Here is a 19,939-nt window from a genome sequence, read left to right as displayed (position 1 = left end):
TCAGTATACTGTTTCTACGCTACCTGTAAAATGACTATTGCCTGAGCAGTTTTTTTCAGGAAACTGAGGAAGTCATAAAAAAAAAATGGAAGCTAGTAATGGTAACTGCGTAAGCCTTGCTGCATATCCTCCCTTCTGATGAGAAAAAATTATAGTATTTTGTTGTGCATTTTGTGTACCGTAAGACCCATAATGGATGTCTTTAAAGCCCAATATGCCTCAAATGAAAAACCTGAAATGTGCAAAACCACATCTTCAGGAAGGTGCATTCATCTACTGCAGTAATTAGGTCAGTAAGGTCTATGAGAAGGTAAGCCATTCTCAGTAAGTGTTTAATCACTCAGGATGAGTAACAAGTATGTGCACATACACGCACTAGGGAAATTGTGGTGATCGATTCCCCTGAAAATATCATATTAGATTCAGACTATCTACCCATTGGATTTGACGGGTATGTTTTCTAAATTCCAGCGTATTTTCCTTGCAGCCTGTCATATCTCGAATATTCACAGCAAGATAAAGGCAGCACGAAGAAAACGAAACTCCTTTGACAAGTTAAGTTTTGTGGCACATGCTACAGACAGGAGGTCAAGTTCTGATCAGAATAATCTATTCTGACCTTAAAAACCTTTTGAAAGTGTGAAAACACTAGTATGCCTAGATTTTTCTCCACACGGCATATTATCCAGAACTAAAACTTTAAAATGGCTCCCCAACCAAGATTTTTTTTTTGCCACTTGCCTGTCCCAGTCATTTTTAAATGAAAAGTTAATTAAAATTGAATAGAAATAAATAAGTATAACCTTTTTTATTTCATACAACAGCAGAAAGTAAATATTCTTTCAGCTACAGCACACTAGATTATATGACAAAGAACAAAAGAAATATTTTTTCTGCTGCTTTTCATTAGACATCATTGTTTTTCTGATTGCTTTGTATCTTTACACACTGCACAATGTCATCCCCACTTTACTCTTACCAGTGCAATCAGTCAGCAGAACTCATTTCCCCATGGGTACTAATTCTAGTGGCTTGTCCTCCAAATGAACAAGAAACCAGCCATCTCTAGTCTGGAAGCCACAACGGTGAGGAGTTCAATTCAAATCAAAGTGCAGTGCTTCTCAGCCAGCTCATGGCAGGGTCAGCCCTGAATTCATGCGTTTGTGCAGCTTCCAGATCCCAGCTGATCGATTGTGTCTGAGTGCGGGCTGAATGGATGCACGCCTGCCTCTGTGGCAGGAATGCTAACTCACTGGAAATGATGCCCAGGTTGCACAGAGGCTGAATACTTGTAGCCTGCTTGTGAGTCAGTTCTGCTCACTGGGAACTGGCATCTTAAGAGGTGGCTTCACAAATACTCCTTTCAGCAGCTCTAGCCCTAAACCTCTCCCTCCCTTCTATTTCCCTATATTATTCATGCTCCAGTAGCACCACCCATGTCAGTAATCAGCGGGCTTTGTGGGAGCTGTGCAGTAAGCCTCCAATTAAGTTGATAATACTATTGCAACACTGGTGCAAAGGTGGCCCTTAGTGGTATCCAAGCAATAAACCAGAAAGGAGGAAGAGTAATTACTGAAATTAATTGCTGTTAAAAAAAAAAAAAAAAAGGGAGAAGGGGGGTGGATAAAAGTGTGTTCATTCCTGCTATACTGCAAATATGCTGTTAGCAGCTAACTTTAACCCCTTTCAGAGCTGCCTCTGAACTCAATAAAAGCAGGTGCAGACCCTTTGAATGCAGGCTAATCACTTCCATGATGAGGATCGTCATTTCCAGTATCATTATCAGGACAATTAACAGGAACACCACGGTTGCTAGCATCTTTCTCTTCAGTTTTGGCAGCATCCATGGCACAGTGCTGCTTAGGCGAATTCCACAACTAGATCAATGCAGGATGGTTATCTGCTCTCAGCTGACAGATTTACCTTTAACTTGCCACTGTAACTAACTACCAGGCATTAAGCCAGCTGTAGACCGTTTGTCTTTGAAAAGCAAAACCAAAAAAAACCCCCACCAAACATTTCATTCAAGATTGCTGCCATACAAGATCATTAAGCTACAAGGATGTCTTTTGTTTCATATACTGTATGTACCAAATTCAGGAAGATTCTTTTATTGGCATTTTTCTGCTACTTTTGATGAAATGCCAGAACCTACATGCAGAAAGCAGAATGGGTGCTAAGTAGCAGTAATTTATAGTTCTGTAAGTATATTATACTTAACACTTAGGAATCTACAAAATATTAATAAAAGAAAACCTCAGCATTTTACTAAATAATATCAAGAATCCCTTCAATAAATTGGTCTGTCACTATTGACTTCAAATCAACATCTAGCTTTTAGTTAATACATGCTTCATGGAGAAGATTCAATTGTATTTCTGTAAAAGGCAACATTTATTTAATGAAGCCTCACAAGATCTTTTGGGAATCAATAAGTATTCAGATTATCCTTAAGATGAAGAAATAAGGCAGAAAGTTTCTGTTACTCACTGACTTGTCCTTTATTAACCCATGGCATGGTTACAGGGAGCCACACCACTATCATGCTCTATCAATAATCCTCAAAGCTTTCTAGCCTACTAACCATTTTCATGCAAAATTAATAAAGCACTTCAGGAAAGATAGAGAAGACAGTATTCGAAAAAATCTTCAACACACAGCCAAAGCCAGAGACTTAGTTTGGAACCATCTGCCTTGATGCTCTCTGATGACTCAGAAAGTTGTCAGAGTTTTAGAAAGGCAAGAAGCTCTTGCACTTAAATAGGAGGTACTTATATTTATACTATTCTTAAAAAAAAAAAAAAAAGAAAGAAAGAAAGAAAATGCTGTGCTGCTTGGCACTGTGGTAGATGGTTTGTACAGTAACTCGTTATGGTTATGTAGAAAATGCCCAAATCTTAAAACCTGTGACAATTTAGGTTAATTTTATCTCTGGGATTCGTATCTAGTAGAAAACCTAGTAGTTGTATCAGACAGTTTAAACCAAAACTCGTTAAGAAGTGATCATATTTTTTATTTTCTGCAGCTCTGGAAATGCACATTAACTGCACAACTCCATTATTACTCAAAAGGTTTAATCTCATTCTTATATTCTGGTTGTTCTCCAATGCTAAACATGCCTCCAGCAAAGCAGATCTCAACTTATTAGCACAGATTTTAATCATTTCTCCCTCCTTTTATTTCTCTCTCTCTTATTTTATTTTTTTTATATTATTTCTTTTCAAGTGCTTTCTTTTTTGGTTAGACATTAAATTTAAGTTGCTGCAATACATAAAAACCTGCATTATATCAACTGGCAATAGATACATTTAACTTACAGATTTATTTCTTTACTAGCCATGTGTTCTTCCCCAGTCACTCTCCAATGTTTATTGTCATACATCTGGCTAAAGAATCTTGGTTTATTTTTCTGTAAAAATACGAATTCTTGCTGATAGCAAAATTTTATTACAGAGGTATTGGAAAGTAATATCTGTTCACTGTAACAAGCTCCCCTGAATCCATGCTATAAACCAGAAACCTGTTATGGGCCATTTGTTTAGTCTTTTTTCCCTTCCTCTCTCTCTCTTAAGCAAGCGTAATTGGAGCAGGAGTAAAAAGGCAGCCTTGAAGGACAGATCTCGAATGGTCAGCCTTCAAATGTATTAAGCAGTATACATTGCCTGTTTGGATGCTATCAGTCAGTGCACCTCAATTCCCTCTTATATGAGAAGACTGCCTGTCTCGCATTTCAACTGTATTTTGACAGTTGGAGTTTCCTTTCAGGTCTCTGAAATGAGAATATTTCCTGACCCAATACACCTGTTCCTATTAACAAAAAAAAAAAAAACCCAACATGTGAGCAAGGAATTCTTCTTTACCAAAACAACTCATCTTGAGCTCAGAAAACATGGGCTACATCTTTTGAACAGGGCTGGATACAACTCCCTTGAAGTAAGCACCAAGCCTCAGAGGGGTAGACTGGTCCAAATCCTTACTTATCCGCAAGCAGGTTTTATGAGAGAGACATATTTATATTCCTTATTGAGCATATTGAAACGTAGGAATACATATTCAGCTGATGTGAACTACCATCACAGTAATAACTGGAAAGCAAAAGAGAGAGAAAGCTCAACTAGAGATGGAGCACCGAGCACAACCACTCACTGATTCTAATATCATTGTTGTGGAATTTAAAAGAGCAAAAATAGTGGCAGAGACTTTTAATTTAATACATTACTAGAAAGGGGAAATTTTTATCATAAGCAATGTTTTTGCCATAGCAGCTTAACTTCCCTTAACATTGACAAGATAAATTTTCTCCAAGATCCTCCGAAGAGACAATCTTTGCCCTTAATTATATCTTGTGTTTCAGGTAGGTTTTTTCCAAAACCAAGAGATATAAGTAGAAAAAGTCACTTCAGAAACATAAAACCATAAAATTTTGCACGTTAGAATTCCTGATTCATATTAACATAAGGAAGAGAGAAACCTTTATCATCAACAGATCTGGAAAGCAAACAAAATTTAAAGAAACAAACAAAACATGGACGTTTCCAGTATCAAGGCTACACACATGCTGTTTTGAATCACTCTGTGTTCTCCATTTTTAGTTTACTCACTAATTTATCGATATGAACAGTTTTTCCATGCATCATAGCATCTGTACTTCTACTAAAATAGAAGATGCCTGCAAACATGTAAAGAATGGTCAGGGAGAAATCTAAGGTTTAAATATTTTTTTTTAGACCTTTAAATTATTCTTATTGGTAATAGTCTAAGAGTCCAAGACAAATCTTTTTCGGTGTATCACTGTTCATCCTAGAGCTTCTCTGCCCCATTGGCAGGGCTGATAGGAATTAAATTTTAATGACATTCCAATGACTTGAATTTTCCTTATGCTGTTCTTTTTATCACATTTTGTATTTCCCTTGTATCTTTTAAACGTATGAGATTACTGTAATAGACCATAGCTGATTCTTAGTCATAACAGACAGTTTGTCAGCAAATTGACAAGTTACAATCCTACCCACTCAAAGTGGATGATGATGGCACTAACTGCAGTGCAAGTTTAATATGTATCTCTATAGCGTGTCAAATGATCAAAACATGAAGGAGCATTACTGGGCAGAAAGTTACCTGCTTGACATCCCCTATTCACAAGCAATGCTGAAGTGATTCCTTTATTCTTGCATGTACCCAAAATATCAATGTACTGCTTAAAAAGTTAGCAAGTATGAAAGTCATCCTTCCCTTTCACAGCCTTCTAGGAATGAGAGCAGTTGAAACGATGCCTGCACTCTAGTCAACAGATTAGTCACTAAGCCATTGGCAGGGGCCAGCGGGCTCAGTTCTTCATGGCCCCCAGACACCCATCTAACCGTGACAGGCATGCTGAAACAGATCTGTAAATCTATTTAGGCACTTACTTCCTAATGATTAATATAAAATGGGATAATTCAATCAGTTTTTTTAGCTCATAGATTGTTCAGAAATGGCCTGAATCTTCAAGCACTGCCCAACACCTACTGTAACTGAATTCATCATTGTCGCAGCCTTCTGCCAGCACCCAAATACAAATAAAATAACAACACCTGACAGAACATGCTGCAGGAGATGGATGCAGCTGCTAGAGCTGAAGTGATTCCGGCTGTTCATGTTCAGCAGCACTTCATGTCACCAAACTGTGACCATTCAGTCTTCTATTCCTTGAGACCATCTCTCCTTGCTTTGTGTCTCATCTTGGTCTTCCAAGTTGGTTGTTTTCAACTCACTTAATCTTTTATCCAGGAGAGGTTTAAGAACACGTAACAGAGGATGTGACAGCAGTAGGAGGCTTCTCAGATATTTTGGTCAAAGGTGATTTCATATTAAAATTCAAAAATTCCAGATATTCTGCAAATAGCTGCAATAGTGCCTGAGGATGTGCTATACAATAATGATTTAAGGCATGTATACATACTCATGTAACACACATATTTGTCTGTCACAGAGATAACTTTCTTCAGAGCAACATAGCTGTGACAAGCTGATCATGACAAGTTGAGAATCTGAGAGGAAAACAGGAAGCTCTGAAGAATGAATTACTGTCTTTCAAGTGGCTGTGTACTTTGCCTTAAAAATCGTTGTAGCATAAGAGATATGCATCCTTGTGTGTCTAGATATAGAATCTCTTTTTCTTCAGTTACTGATATTGATCAGATGGGCTACAAAAGCAAATTCTTAGGTGTTCTTCATATGCATGTATCATCTTGAATGTATGCTCTACCTCAAGTTGTTTCAGAATCTCAGGACTTTCTTATTTATATGGTCAGCATAGCAAAGATAAGAACTAACTATGAAGAGCCTCCTATTTATCAAATATTATGTCAGTAGAGATGGTGAATCCAGACCAACGCTGATGGATTTCTCAAAGCCTTGAAAAGCATCAACCATATAGGGTCCATGACAGGAATCCACAGAGAAAAGTGGAAATCATAACAAAACTGTACATAAATCCACTTTGAAGTTGAAGTTGACCTGGAGAATGTTAGTTGTCAGCCACTTTCAGTTTAATTCCTACCTATGTATTCTCTTACGAGCAACTATCCTCCAGATGGCAAGCTTCAGCGCCAAGTTTTGTTGAGACTATTTCAAATGCACTATGTATGCACTGATTCACAATCGTTTTCAGTTAGACAAGTGTTTAAGAACACATTTGAAATAAAAGTAAAAGCAAGATAAATTTTTGATCTGAAGAATAAACAGTATGACAAGAAAAAATGGCTCAGTTCGTATTTGAAACTAAAAGGAGATTCATCTACTATTAACATGAAAAGTTGTATATTTTGAAAAGTCAAGTTATTTTATCATAAGATATCATAAAGGCTAAACAATTCACATATCACCCTGACTTAAGTGTGTCATTATTATTTTTGAAAGCTGAGAATACAGATTGCTTCCACATTAGAGGCCTAAAAATCTACAGGAATGTCACCTGACATCCTCATCCCCATTTATATCATTTTGCTTAGGAATTTCATAAAGAACTTCTAATTTACATGAACCTGAAATAGCTAAAATGTCAAAGATCTGGTTTAATATCTATTTTAACCTGTGCAAATCTGGAGCATAAGTGTACTATATAATGAGTATCAGAACAATCAAACTAAACTCAGGATGCCTGCTGTAAGATAACCAACATGGGAGATGACGTTGGCCCTTTTCTATTGTGCTGCTCTGCTCTGTAATCAAAGGGGGCAGCACTCTTGATCACCAGTTTTGCCACACTTAAAATGCTGGCCAGTAAAGCAGCACCATATTCAGGGATCCATCCCTAACCAGGATCTGTCTATCAATACGAACAGTCTATATTTTCAAATTTTATATATCTGATTTAAAACTTATCAGACAAGCCTAGAATGGATCTGACATTCTGCTATAGTATACCTTGAGCAGTCACTCGCACTAATGTGGAATGAATATAAGACATTGAAAGAATCGACCTTATTAGTTGGTCTGGATCTACCTGTAAGGGAAAAGGAAATTTCCAAAACATGCTTGCAAATACAGCTGGAAAATCAGGCTGATAAATCTGTCCTGCGTGAATGCTAGCCAGCGCCAACAGGACAGGGAGTATTTTTAAACTGAATCCTAAATGTTGTTGACTAAATATGGATTCCAACGGGGACTGTAAAAAGTGGTAATTTATCTCTAAGTCACTTGAGAGATGCTGAGTTTCAGATACCAAAATAAAATTGCCTAAGAGTTTCTTGCTGATACTGTACATATTCCAGATTATGACAAAAAAAGCCTCACCCTTATCTACCAGATTTATTAAATCGAACATCGATCTATGCTCACACATTTAAGGGCTTGCCATTCATCTTCAGTAAGTCTAGGAAAACATTTGCATCTCTGTGTCTCTTAGCACAGGCGAGTAATTCCACCACCCCCGAACACCCCCAATCTGCAAAACGTGCCTACGAATTAATTCAAGCCTTATGAAAAAAAGGTATTTGTTTCTCAAGAGCAGAATGTCTACATGGAGTACAACAGACTCCGTGACAGCAATAGTATCTGTTTAGATAAAATGTCAGGCAAAAGAATTCATCACACAGCTGGAATAGCACATAGTGCTTCTCCACTTCTAAAGGCAGTATCCGTATTGTCTAAAGGTCCAGGCTGTTCTGAGGAGTGGCCCTCCTATTCCTTCATCATTTCATATCCTTCAGTACAAGTCCATTTAAAAGCCTCAAGGCTTGCAGTCTCAGTGAAGGCTGTGAAAGTGGAACAGAAAAACATTCAAACACATTTTAAAATACCAAGAAGTGCTTCATAGGAAACAAATGCACATGAAAAATAATTCGCAACCTGTCTGCTCTCAGCATTCTTTTTCTAACTTTTCTCTTAAATACAATAGCAACAATAGACTCACTTTAGGGGATTAAAAAGAGAAAAGAAAGCAAGCTGATATGACTTTAATGTCATAGCTGTTTGAAACATTCACTTTTCATAGACAGCAAGGAATTGCTGTTAATATTTCAAGACATTACTAACACCTTACATTAAATTTGACCTAAATGACTAAATCAATGCTCTTTAAAAATCAGAGCTATGCCTTGATCTAGTACTATATGAAGTCACATGCCTAATTTCACGGCAGTGAGTCATCCCCTCTTACTCAGTAAGGCTATGGCCACAAAGAGCATTGCAGCAGTATGTTAGAGACACCCAAGCTCATTCCGAGCACAGTATACGCCTGTGCAGAGCTGTTGGATTTCAAAAGCATTGCAGTTGTGTTTGGAAGTTACCACACTTTGCTGAACTGATATACTGTCTCTGGTTCTAAAAACAGAATATTGAATGCTGCTGCAGGGATCTGATGCAGTTTGCTGGGCTATATACTAGAGCATCTAAATAAAACAAACCTGACGTTGTTTATAACCTCACTTAAAAGCCTTGTCGGCAATGGAAAGCTACATCATACTAGAATATGGCTTGAGGAATACTAGAAATTAGGAGAGTTTTAAATGCACCATATCAAGAAGGATTGCTAAATTTAGCAGTCTATCATATCATCATGGTTAATTCAAGGTTTAGTCTTTGCTAACACTAAGCATAATCTACTTGAACAGATTGCCTTTTTTTTTTTCAAAAGAAAAGATCTTATTGTCTTAACAAGTAGTGACTAATCCAAAACGTATTCCTAACAAAAACAAATGAGGATTTGTAATACTATAGGTCATTAGGTCAAGGCGCACTGTGATCTTCACCATAATGTCTACCTCAACCTAATGCTCAAATGCCAGCCTTTACTATGATTTCTCTTGTGTTATTTACTACATTATGTAATGCCTACAAAAGCTTTTTTTTTTTTGCTTCCCCCACCCCCCACCCCCCGCCGTGAGTTTGCTCTGTGCGTCCAGTCACATCTAATACTGCCTTCATTACTTGACTCAAGTGGGTGCTCCAGCATGATGTGATTTTTACTAAAGGTCCAGGATTGGGCAGGTCACACACACTCTGCTAACTGCTCCAGCTCCCCGATGAACACAGGAAGAGAAGCCTCTGCAAAGGCAAGTAATTATACAGCTGCATAAAGCTCTGTACGGGGTCACACACTCCCTACAATCCACAAGGCACAGAAACTAACAAAAAGAATGATTCCAAGTAAGAAAGAGTAGAACAAGCTAACAAACAAAAAAGTCCTTTCAAGTTTTAGCCCCATTTAGTCATTCTGTATGTAAGACTCTCTGTAGATCTAGTATCTATGTCAGCTTTTGGGGTATTTCATGTTCAGCCTTCCAGAGTATGACAGCATGCAGTGATTTATATGTAGATCCTATAGCACTGAAAATCAGGACAAGAGCCACTATTCAGACCTTTGACAGAAGCCAGCCAAACGTAATTATAAATGGAATTAGGAAGTCATCTACTTGTACCCATCTATTCTGAGATTTTATTGGGAAAAAAATTGTAAGGAAGATAACAAGCATGCTGAGAATCTCTGTTAGGCATTTCTACACGTCTTTTACTCTGCACTCTGTTTTTTATTTTAAAGGTTTTCTTTCAATACTGCCTGCCTGAAAGAACAAATCTTTTCTATCTTTCTTTTAAAAAACAACAATGTATAGTTAGGTCCTAAAGGGGTAGAAAAGTCGAAGCATAAATTATAGAGAAATTAACTATTTACTACAGTATAGTAATTAGAAAGCTGAGGTTTCTCCTTGTTGCCACTCTGGGCACATATGATGATCCCAAATGAACAGCCTATATTTTCAAACACCAGACAAAGTGAATTTCCAGCAGGGCTACAAAAAGATTGGGAAAAATCACCTTGCAAGTCAGTTCACTTTATTTTTAAAAGCTCACCAAGGTCACAAGCCCAAGGAAAGCTTAATTAAAGTCAATGGAAGATGCAGAAGCGAGGCGGAAAGAAAAAGATGGCAAGAAAAATCATTTTTTAAAACATATTAGATTATGTGAAGCCAGAGAGGCTTGACACCATCGATTTCAGAAATGGGTTAAAGATAAGGAACCAAGTATTGTAAGAATTACAATGAGGTAAAGTGGGCTGGGAACATCTGCTGCACACATCCACTTTCTAATTCCAAGAGATATAATGAAGGGTAAGACTTAAGGGTGCCTAAACCCAATGGGCTTTCACTAGGAGCCACATACTTAACTACCATGGGTACCAGTGAAAAAAAAACCACAACAGACTAATCATGTTAACGAGCAAACATTTTAGTCTTTCTTCTTGTTAATTGCCAGTAAAAATCACAATATCCCCCCCTCCCTGTACACTGTGCTACCTCATTGTTTTATACACCCCACTCTACCCCTCACCATTAGTCCTGGAAAAGAAGTGATCATAATTATTTTCTGTCCAGGAAGACAAACATAGCATACTAGCAAGCTGAGAAGCTGCCTCAGGAAAGAATAGGAAAATGAAACAACCCACAAGCTGAACTAGCACTTATTATGCATAAAAATATTGGCAACACACGATAGTTTCATGAAGCTTCCCCTCCTCATCATTGTTCAGCAACCAAAAACAACCTCCGCAGGTAATATGGAGATATGTTTAAAGCAGTCTTTTATACAACTGCATCTTAAACTGATTTGGATGACATAAGGTCAACGCTCAAAAGTGTAATCCCCGCCTACAGAGCAATTTTCATTATCTGAGTGAAGATTTTGCATCTTAACCTCTAAGACACTCAACTGCTCTCAGCACTCATTGTCTGCCAGCGCATTGTGCTGCAGTTCGCAACACGACAGTGGGACAAAAGCCGAGTTCAAAATAAAGAACGGAAACACCTGACATGCTGACTGCCAGCTATAGTTAGCAAGGCCAATTACAGACGTTGGAAACCAGCAAAAAGGAAAGTTTTCTAAAGGTTTGCGCAGAAACACAGAGGTGTCTGGGAGCCCATGCACCACTGAACTCAACGGCTAGGTGCATTTGTAGAATGAGGATAGGGAAGGGTCCTCATCCAAGGGACTTCTCAAAATTTCCCAGGAAGTTTTCAGATGAAAGATGAATAGGATTATTTCATTGCTTTTTAAATAGCACAACACTGATTGCTCTTTTTGGTAAAGCATTTGAAAACGCAGTTCAGTATTTTGTAATGCAGAGCCCAAGACTCTGGAGGAGGCAGAAGAGCTGTCTGATTCTAGCATGTTAACTGTTTTATAGCTTGAGGCTGTGCTGGCTAGAGGAATATTAGATTTGCAATCAATTTTACCAGCCCCTTTATTGTTTTCCAGGTATGCATATTGAATATTAGTTTCAAACAGTAATATTTCATTGGAATAAAATATAAATAGTTAAGAATTACACGGACACTTAATTATTTAAAAAAAAAAAAAACAAACAAAACACAAACACATGGATGAGTTACAGGGTTATATGTATATCAAAATCTACCACAACTTTTCTTACAATGTTGCTTCCCTTCAGGAGAATGCAATGCTTGCTCAGTAGCCAGATCAAATAAGAGAACAAAGAAATCACAACCACCTGAAAATAAAGGAGGACTTTGAAGTGATCTGATCTGTCTGATTATTAGCCACGGAAAGAATTTAGCCAAATACCAATATTGTAATAGATTCAATACAACTACATTTATAAAACACATTCTCACTGTTAATTTGGCCACACTATCCTCTCATGTTCACCACCAGTCAAGGTATTCTCATCATTACTGTAGGAAGCCATTATCTCTTAAGTAACACATGAACTATACATTTGCTACTGTCATTTGTCCCGTATATAGGCTATGTACAGCAAACGATTAAGTAAATGAATTGTACACAAACATGCTTTTATTTTTATGAATCTGACTGAAGCCTGTAATTATTTGGAGATCTTGTGTCAGCAACATTTGGCCTATGACGTGCTTGAAAATTATGTATAGAGAATTAATATTGCTTTTTGTAGTAGGTCACCTTAGAATGTTTCCACTCTTCCCTTTCTTGATGATCCACTTCATTATATTTAAGTACATTCATGGACAAAAGAGACTGAAGCAAAGGCAATTAAGGGAAGCCAGGTTAATGGATTAAAAAATTTGAGGGATTTGGGTTTCTCTTTTAAAAATATTTCAAAACTGTGTCTTTCTAGGCCCCTGTAAATATCTCTGGCCAGATTTTTGGACTATTCTAAGAAAGTTAGCTGCAATCCTTCATGTTCAGGCTTTCACTGCAAGGATATGTGGCTGCATCAATCAGAGTCCAGCCTACTTCAAAAGTTTCTGCTTCAGCTGGTGCAGGGCTGTGCGACGAGGTGCCTGGACACTCAGATGTACCTCTTGGTATGGCACAGCAATGCCTTCGGCAATTCCTGGCCCAGCCACACATTCCTGGCCCCATCATGGCTCTCAGCACTGTAAGGTAACTTTTAATGGGGATACCTGGTGAGCTGACCGGAGCTATCTAACACCCTGTCCAAGAAGAGTCTATGCTTAATGCAAGCTTGCTCACTGCTGTGCCTCAGAGAGCTGCTGGACCCAGACTGCAGTCTGAGGGCAGAATCCCCCTCCTCACAGACTCCTCTGTCAGCATGGTTCTGCAGCTCTTTGCTCGTATACAAAGAGCACACATGAATATTTTGGTCTTCAGAGTCCTACTATTCACCACCGTTCACCAGTACTGCTGTGACAAACTAGCTGATTGACTACGTGACCAGTCTTCCCTGAGAAACTAAAGGGAAGCACTCATAGGCATTACAAGAATAATATCTTCTTGCTGAACCTCTGGTAAAGTATATTTCAGTGAAGATTGACTCGGTTCAAAGAAGGACTCTTTCTCTTGGTATGTATTCCTCAACACATTGGCAGATATCACCTGCATGGCAAGTGACAGAAAACAGCAAAGGAAAGGGGATGTGCAGGAAGAGGAGTTTCTTTAAATGAGTCCTCCTAGATCTTGTATAGATGTTCAAGGACAAGATTCAAATTATTATTGACACCATGTCTTTCTCAGCCCATCAAGATAATTCTGATTGGGAAGAGGTGTATAATGGATAGACCGAAAGAAATGGTTTAAAAAAAAAACACAATCAAGTCACCCTAGGAAAGGACGTAAAAGAATTTTTATGCTGGGACTGTTAAATATCTAATAGAGTCTCCTATAATTACTCTAAAAAGCAAAATATTACCAATGTTTGATTGTAGGAGATACTGAATTGTTATATGGAGTATTGAGTTGGTATATGGAGATATGTAATGGTGGTAGTTGGAACAGCAAAGAACTAGGTTTCATAGACTCATAGAATCATTTAGATCAGAAAAGACCATTAAGGTCATTTAGTCCAACCGTAAACCTAACACTGCCAAGTCCACCACCAAACCATGTCCCTAAGTGTCACATCTACACGTCTTTTAAATATCTCCAGGGATGGTGACTCCGCCACTTCCCTAGGCAGCCTGTTCCAATGCTTGGTAGCCCTTTTGGTGAATAAATTTTTCCTAATATTCTAATACCATGGTCAATTTCTACTTTGAGTTCTACCTAGGGAAGAGAGAAGGAGCCAGGGAAGAGAGAGAAAAGTGCCTCTTGACAAATTTAATTTGAACACCAAAAATCTATTACTTTCATTTTTACCTGAAATGGATTTGGTATACTATGAAACAGATTTCAGCTTACAATCTAAAAATCTATTTCTCATAAACTTTTGTACAAATAAAATTTCACTCACGCAAGTACAATTATTTGTAAAGAGATTAACATAAAAAGCAGGAAAATATAGTCAGCTGTTTCACTTTTCAAATACTTCCAAATATTTCTGATTTATTTTTCCTATTATTTGCCCAGCTTTAAGTTGAACTTAAAGCCTGACTGTTCACAGCCTTTAGGGGAAAACACAAAGATTTCTGTTCCAGGTAGGCTACAGCAACGGTCTGTTTACTTCGTAACAAAAGTTTTACCATTTAGTTTGTTGAGCTCTATAATCTCTTACTAGACTCTAAATACTGCACTTTAGTTAAAAGACATAACCTTTTAAAGACATTTTAATTTTGCTTCTAGATATTAAGCTGGCATAGTGGATAGACAACTTCGGCTTCTTATGTTTTTCACAGGACACTTCGTTTAAAATCTCCCATGTCAGGCTCAGGCAGTTCTCACAGCACTCCGTAATGTGAAATTTTGCCATTGGGCACTGCCCTTATAACCACAACTCTTGACAGTGACGATTAATTGGGAGAGAAAAGCCACTTCTACTTTGTCTTTAGGTATGAGAGGGTAATGGATACAGTGTAATCTTAGTGAAAACTAGAGACGCAAAGCATGGTTTGATCCTGAAAGTCATTTCAGGGCTGGAAATGGATGCTTTTTGGAATAATGCCCAGTGAACTGCAACTTTCACAAAGTCAAGAGACGGTCCTATTAAATCTAAAAGGTTGGTTTGGCTGGTTTAAGGTAGATATTAAATTCAAAGTGCAAAAGTCAGATTGACTTGTTGAGACATTTATCTGCTGTAATGATAGTCCACCTTTCACTCTATTCTGCTGAACTACCACACTCCTAATCAGATCTTTATGCCTATGGAGGTGTATGACTGACACAAGGCAAGAGTCAACCCAGAGGTCCTAAGGCCCATGGTAGAGTTATTAGCACTTATTTTTTCCCATTTAGGAATTAAAAGTGCATATAGGGTTTGAACACTTGACAAGAATATTATTTTCTTTCCAGGACTGACTTTTATGCTGTGTGACCCATTCCTCTCTCTGGTATGAAGTTTCCCATTGTTATCCATGGTGAATTATGGGGAAGAAGGCAGAATGTGATCTAAATTCTACCAAAATCCAAGATTTACTTCCGCAAACAGAGGAAAGGAGTTGCTATGAAACAAGTTACCTATATTTTGAGCATTTGTGCATGACTTAGTGCATCAGCAGAAACCCCATTAAGCATGCTATTTCACTGCATCCTGATGGCTAGCTCTAATGGGAATTCTGTGGCCCCAAATAGAGGTTTGTACTCCACAACATCTGAACCCTCCTCTGAGGAATGAAGCCAGATGTACACCAACCTTTTCCTCTCCCTGTCCCTCCTGTTTCTACAGGAAAGAAACCTTGCATACTCTACAAGAGCCACATAACAGCTGAGCTAGTGACAGAGAGCCCAGGTTGCACTGTGGAGTACACTCAAAGGTCATACTGGACAAAAATTATTGGATTTGGTCTTCTCCTCTCCACCAGACACAGAAACATGTAATTCCTCCTCCTAGGCTAGCATCTCACAGAAATAATTATTGCAGAGTCAAGTGTTGCTCTTACTTGGTAATCAGCAAAGAACACTCAGTCATCTGATTTCACAGATATTGGAGGTGGCATTTGACCATCTCTATCCTCATTTTCCTTCAGTCTCAGATTACAAATGAGAATGAAACTGAAAGAGGAAATTAGCCCTTAGGTCACAAGTATCAACATGTGAACGGGCTCTGTGTCACCAGTGCAAACACCTTATTTCTGCTTTCCCTTAAAAGCAGTCAAGAAAAGTAGTGTCAGATTCCTAAACCTTTTTCTTAGTTTTAATGAGCACGAGAGAATAACAGGGAAAGGACTTGTACGTTTCAAGTTGCAATACATCAGGCTGTCAAAAACATTGGAATGCTACACACACCCTAATCTTTTTTCACTCACCATAACACAGTCAGTACGATTATCTTGTTGCACTAAATTGGGGGAAAAAAGTATCAAGAGTAAAATAGTGTATAAAAGCTATGAAGTCTGCATTGCAGGTTGTCTTATTTCCCATTAAAATTAAATAAAGGAATATTATGAAAGAATTAAATCAGGATATTTTAACAAGCCTATTTCTCCTTTCCACAGCATTGCAAATACTTTTGGTGCACAGTCATGACATAATCCGTAATATTATCGGTGACAAGGAAAAAAAAATATTTAAATTGGATGAGACCTGTAATTTTAGAACCAATATGTAACAGCAAAAAAATCTGATGGAAAATGCCATGAATAATGATTGTTTGCTTGCAGAAGATATGAAGGTCAGGAAAAACACTGGATAAAATTTAAAAGATGACAATACATACTGGAAGAAAAATAAAAAATTGCTATTCATGCAGATACCTTTCTCAGTCAACGCAAGATTTTCTTTGAATCTTTAAAGTGCTAACTGCACTCTTCACTAAAAATAATTAATGGTAAATAATTTGAAAAACCTTACCTCCTTTCAGGTCTCTGCTGTTTATGACACTTTTCAAAACTGCCAAAATTTCAAAAAATGGACTCTAAGGGGGGGTTGTAATACATAAACATTAATACAGCTTAAAAAAAAAAAAAATCAGTAGTTCAGTCATAGAACTTACCTCTGTCAAAGGACTTATCCCTATTTGGTTGTCCAGAGTTTATATCTCAGATAAGTTTTGGATTTTGCCTGGTTTTGGTCCAGAAGGACTTTGCAGTGGGCAATGAATGCTGATCTGCCAATGATTCTCCATGGCTGCAGTCTTTTGTGTCTCTGGAACAAGAGAAACATCTACTGTGATTCAGTTAATATCTCTCAATCTAGAACTCTTAACTGTTGGTTTGGTTTGGAGTCTGGTTCTACTTTTAGTCAGTCCAACGGATTGTCAGTGAATCCACGTTAACCAATTCAATTGTAAAAACTTACCATCTGAAAATGCTTTAAGTGTTTTAAGTGATTTAATGATGCAAGTAAGATGAAGTTTTTAGGATTGATGTTATCTTTTATTGAGCCAATATTAATCTATATACCATTATTTCCACCATTACCATTTATCCTTGGAGAAATTGATGCTAGATTGGGATTAACAATTTGATGCTTCTCCTTCTCAGTCTAAATGTGGAGCATTTTCCCTTGGGTAAATCACGTACTTTTTTTCCTAGAAGTTGAACAAAACTATTGCAGACTACCACCTACAAACACAGGCATTAGCTGAATGCAACACAGACGTGCTTGTACCTCCCCTAAACTGTGAGGCAGCTGTAAAATGTGGTACGAGCCACAGTCTCAGTGTCCTCTACCCTCCAGCCCCTGACCTGGCAGGAGATTCCTGTGGAAGGAGATCTCCTATCTGCCTGCTAGTGCCATGACCTCGCTTGGCTGCATCACCACAAAAACGCGTGGAGCGTAGGAAGACTCATACCAGTCTTGTCCTTAGACAGACTTGGTGTGTGGCTGAGGCATGTAACTCAGGAGCACAGAAATTCTTGATGGTGCATTGTAAATAAATCTTCAGTTTCCTTGTGTATCAGTTTCCAGACTGAGTTGAACGAGCTGTGTTTCCCAATTAGACAGGCAATTGTTTACGCGGATGATTTATGCACAGAGAGGCACTTATGTACTATGGTAATGGAAGCCATAAAAGACCTAAACCCAGTTGCTTCTGTAATTAAATCACCCATCTCAGGAGAATCAAGAAAACAGTGCAAATGGACACTTTTCAACATAAAGAAAAATTAAGCGATAAATGTTTAAAATCACACAGGATAAATAAGTTTTCTTTTAATAGACTGAATAACTTGTTCTTAAAAAAAAATCATGAAAGCTAAAGTTATTCACTTAGTATTCACTTGGTCTATTATGGCTGACTTAGAATATGGAGTTTAGGAATTTAAAATCAGATTTGAATGGGGTTTTTAAATTATTATTGATCAGTTGTCTTCCATTGCATGAAAGCCTACAAACAGAAGAATGATAATTAGCTATTTCATATTTGGACTGGTTGGTGCATTATTCACATGTGCATAAAATTTAACAAGTCTTTGCTGTTATTCTTGTCCTTTTAAGAAGTCTAAAATGGCTTTTGTTAGTTCACTCTGGCACCCTCCTACTTGAAAATACATTTTCTGGTTAGATAAGGCTTCTTTGTTTCTGTGCAATCACACCACCGTGCAGATTAGGGAAGGAATTTGATTATATTGGTGAACCTTGCACAAGGGGCTGCCTTCAACATCAACATTTAATCGATTTTATAGACACAAACAATGAAACCCTTGAAAAGCAAATTCATACTGAAGTGGCTAAGCCTTTTCTGTGGATCCCTCTAACTCCAGCATTCAATTCCAACTTAGAAAGATCATATTGTTCACAAAGTATTTTTCTCCTCTCTTTTTTGGTGATTAGCTATAGAATGCAGTAAAGTGCCTGATGTACCACATTAAGAAGGATGCTAAGCGGTTTACAAGTCTCAGTAATTAATGACTATTTTTATCACAGAGAATATAGACTACTTTCTTATATCTATCTGAAACTCAATATAAGCCTCTATAAGCCTCCAGGCTGCATAATTGGTGCAATAGAGCTGAAAATGAGATGGAGGATATAATACAGCTCAAGTAATCCTGCCTTTAGCTGAAATGGAACGGCGGAGGCTCTGAGCATCCAGAAATGTTGTTTCCACTAAGATTTAAAGCCAGCCAGCTGTCGGCTGCTGCAGTGAAAATTGTAACGTTATTTACTTTCTTTAGTATACTTTGAATATTTAAAGTAACACAACCTTATTTATGGGCATTTTTTTTCATCTCTAGCAACTTAAGCGATGTATACTTTCACATTTTTTCTTGTTAGGGGACAAATGAGCGTATATTCTTCATAAAAGTTTCAATTCAAGGACTCTGGAAATTACCTCAGGTTACAACATCCTGGAAACGAAGAAATTGGTTTTACCTTCTCTATGCAGTAGCTGTAAGAAATAAAATCTTTTTTAAATCATAATGGGTTTATAAAGGGTTTAGAGAACAGGAGGGAACACTGAAAAGGTTTACACAGTGGTGACATTTGAAGATTGAAAGAGAGTGCTTGTTATACAGAGACCTGATGAAATCTGTCATGTTGGGATTTACTGTTCAGCACATTTGCCTCAGATGTGAAAAAAAAAAAAAGTTTAAAATGTAAAATGAAAAAAAACACATCAATCTCACCTTCTCTTTCCTGTACAGTTTGCATTGTAGACAAGATTGGAACAGACTGATGATGATAATGACAAAATCATTAGTCTACTTTCTTGTATTTCTTTACGTCACTTATTAGTAAATGGTACAGGTAGTATGTGGTATCTCCTTTCTCTGTGAGATCATTGGAAAAAATCCCCAAATGCAGTGTTCTGGCTGAAATACAGGCATTCAGTTCAGCTTTCCTTGATTATTATTTTTTTTTCCCCAGGGAAGTCTTAGTTATTTTAAAGTTATAACAGATGAAGTGCAGTGTATAACCTACACTTTTGGATAAGGATTATCTTTTTTTTAATTGTGTGCAAGGAACCTAGCAGAGCCGAGCCCTGGGGCACCAGTGTAAAACAATCATTAAATAACATTAAGCCTATGGCAAGGGAGAAGGAATCAGTATAATCATCGTACATCTTTCCTCCCAGATCCACCCTCAGCCTAGAATCTAGTTCTTGATCTGCTGGAAATGCCATCTTTTGATCACAACTGAAAAATCCTGTTAATGTTTCTGCCATTGCCACAGTCCTGCTGCGTTTGTC

Source organism: Tauraco erythrolophus, chromosome 1, assembly GCF_009769465.1.
Source record: "Tauraco erythrolophus isolate bTauEry1 chromosome 1, bTauEry1.pri, whole genome shotgun sequence".
NCBI lineage: Eukaryota > Metazoa > Chordata > Aves > Musophagiformes > Musophagidae > Tauraco > Tauraco erythrolophus.
The sequence above is the reverse complement of the archived record's forward strand: the minus strand, read 5'-3'. Positions refer to the sequence as shown.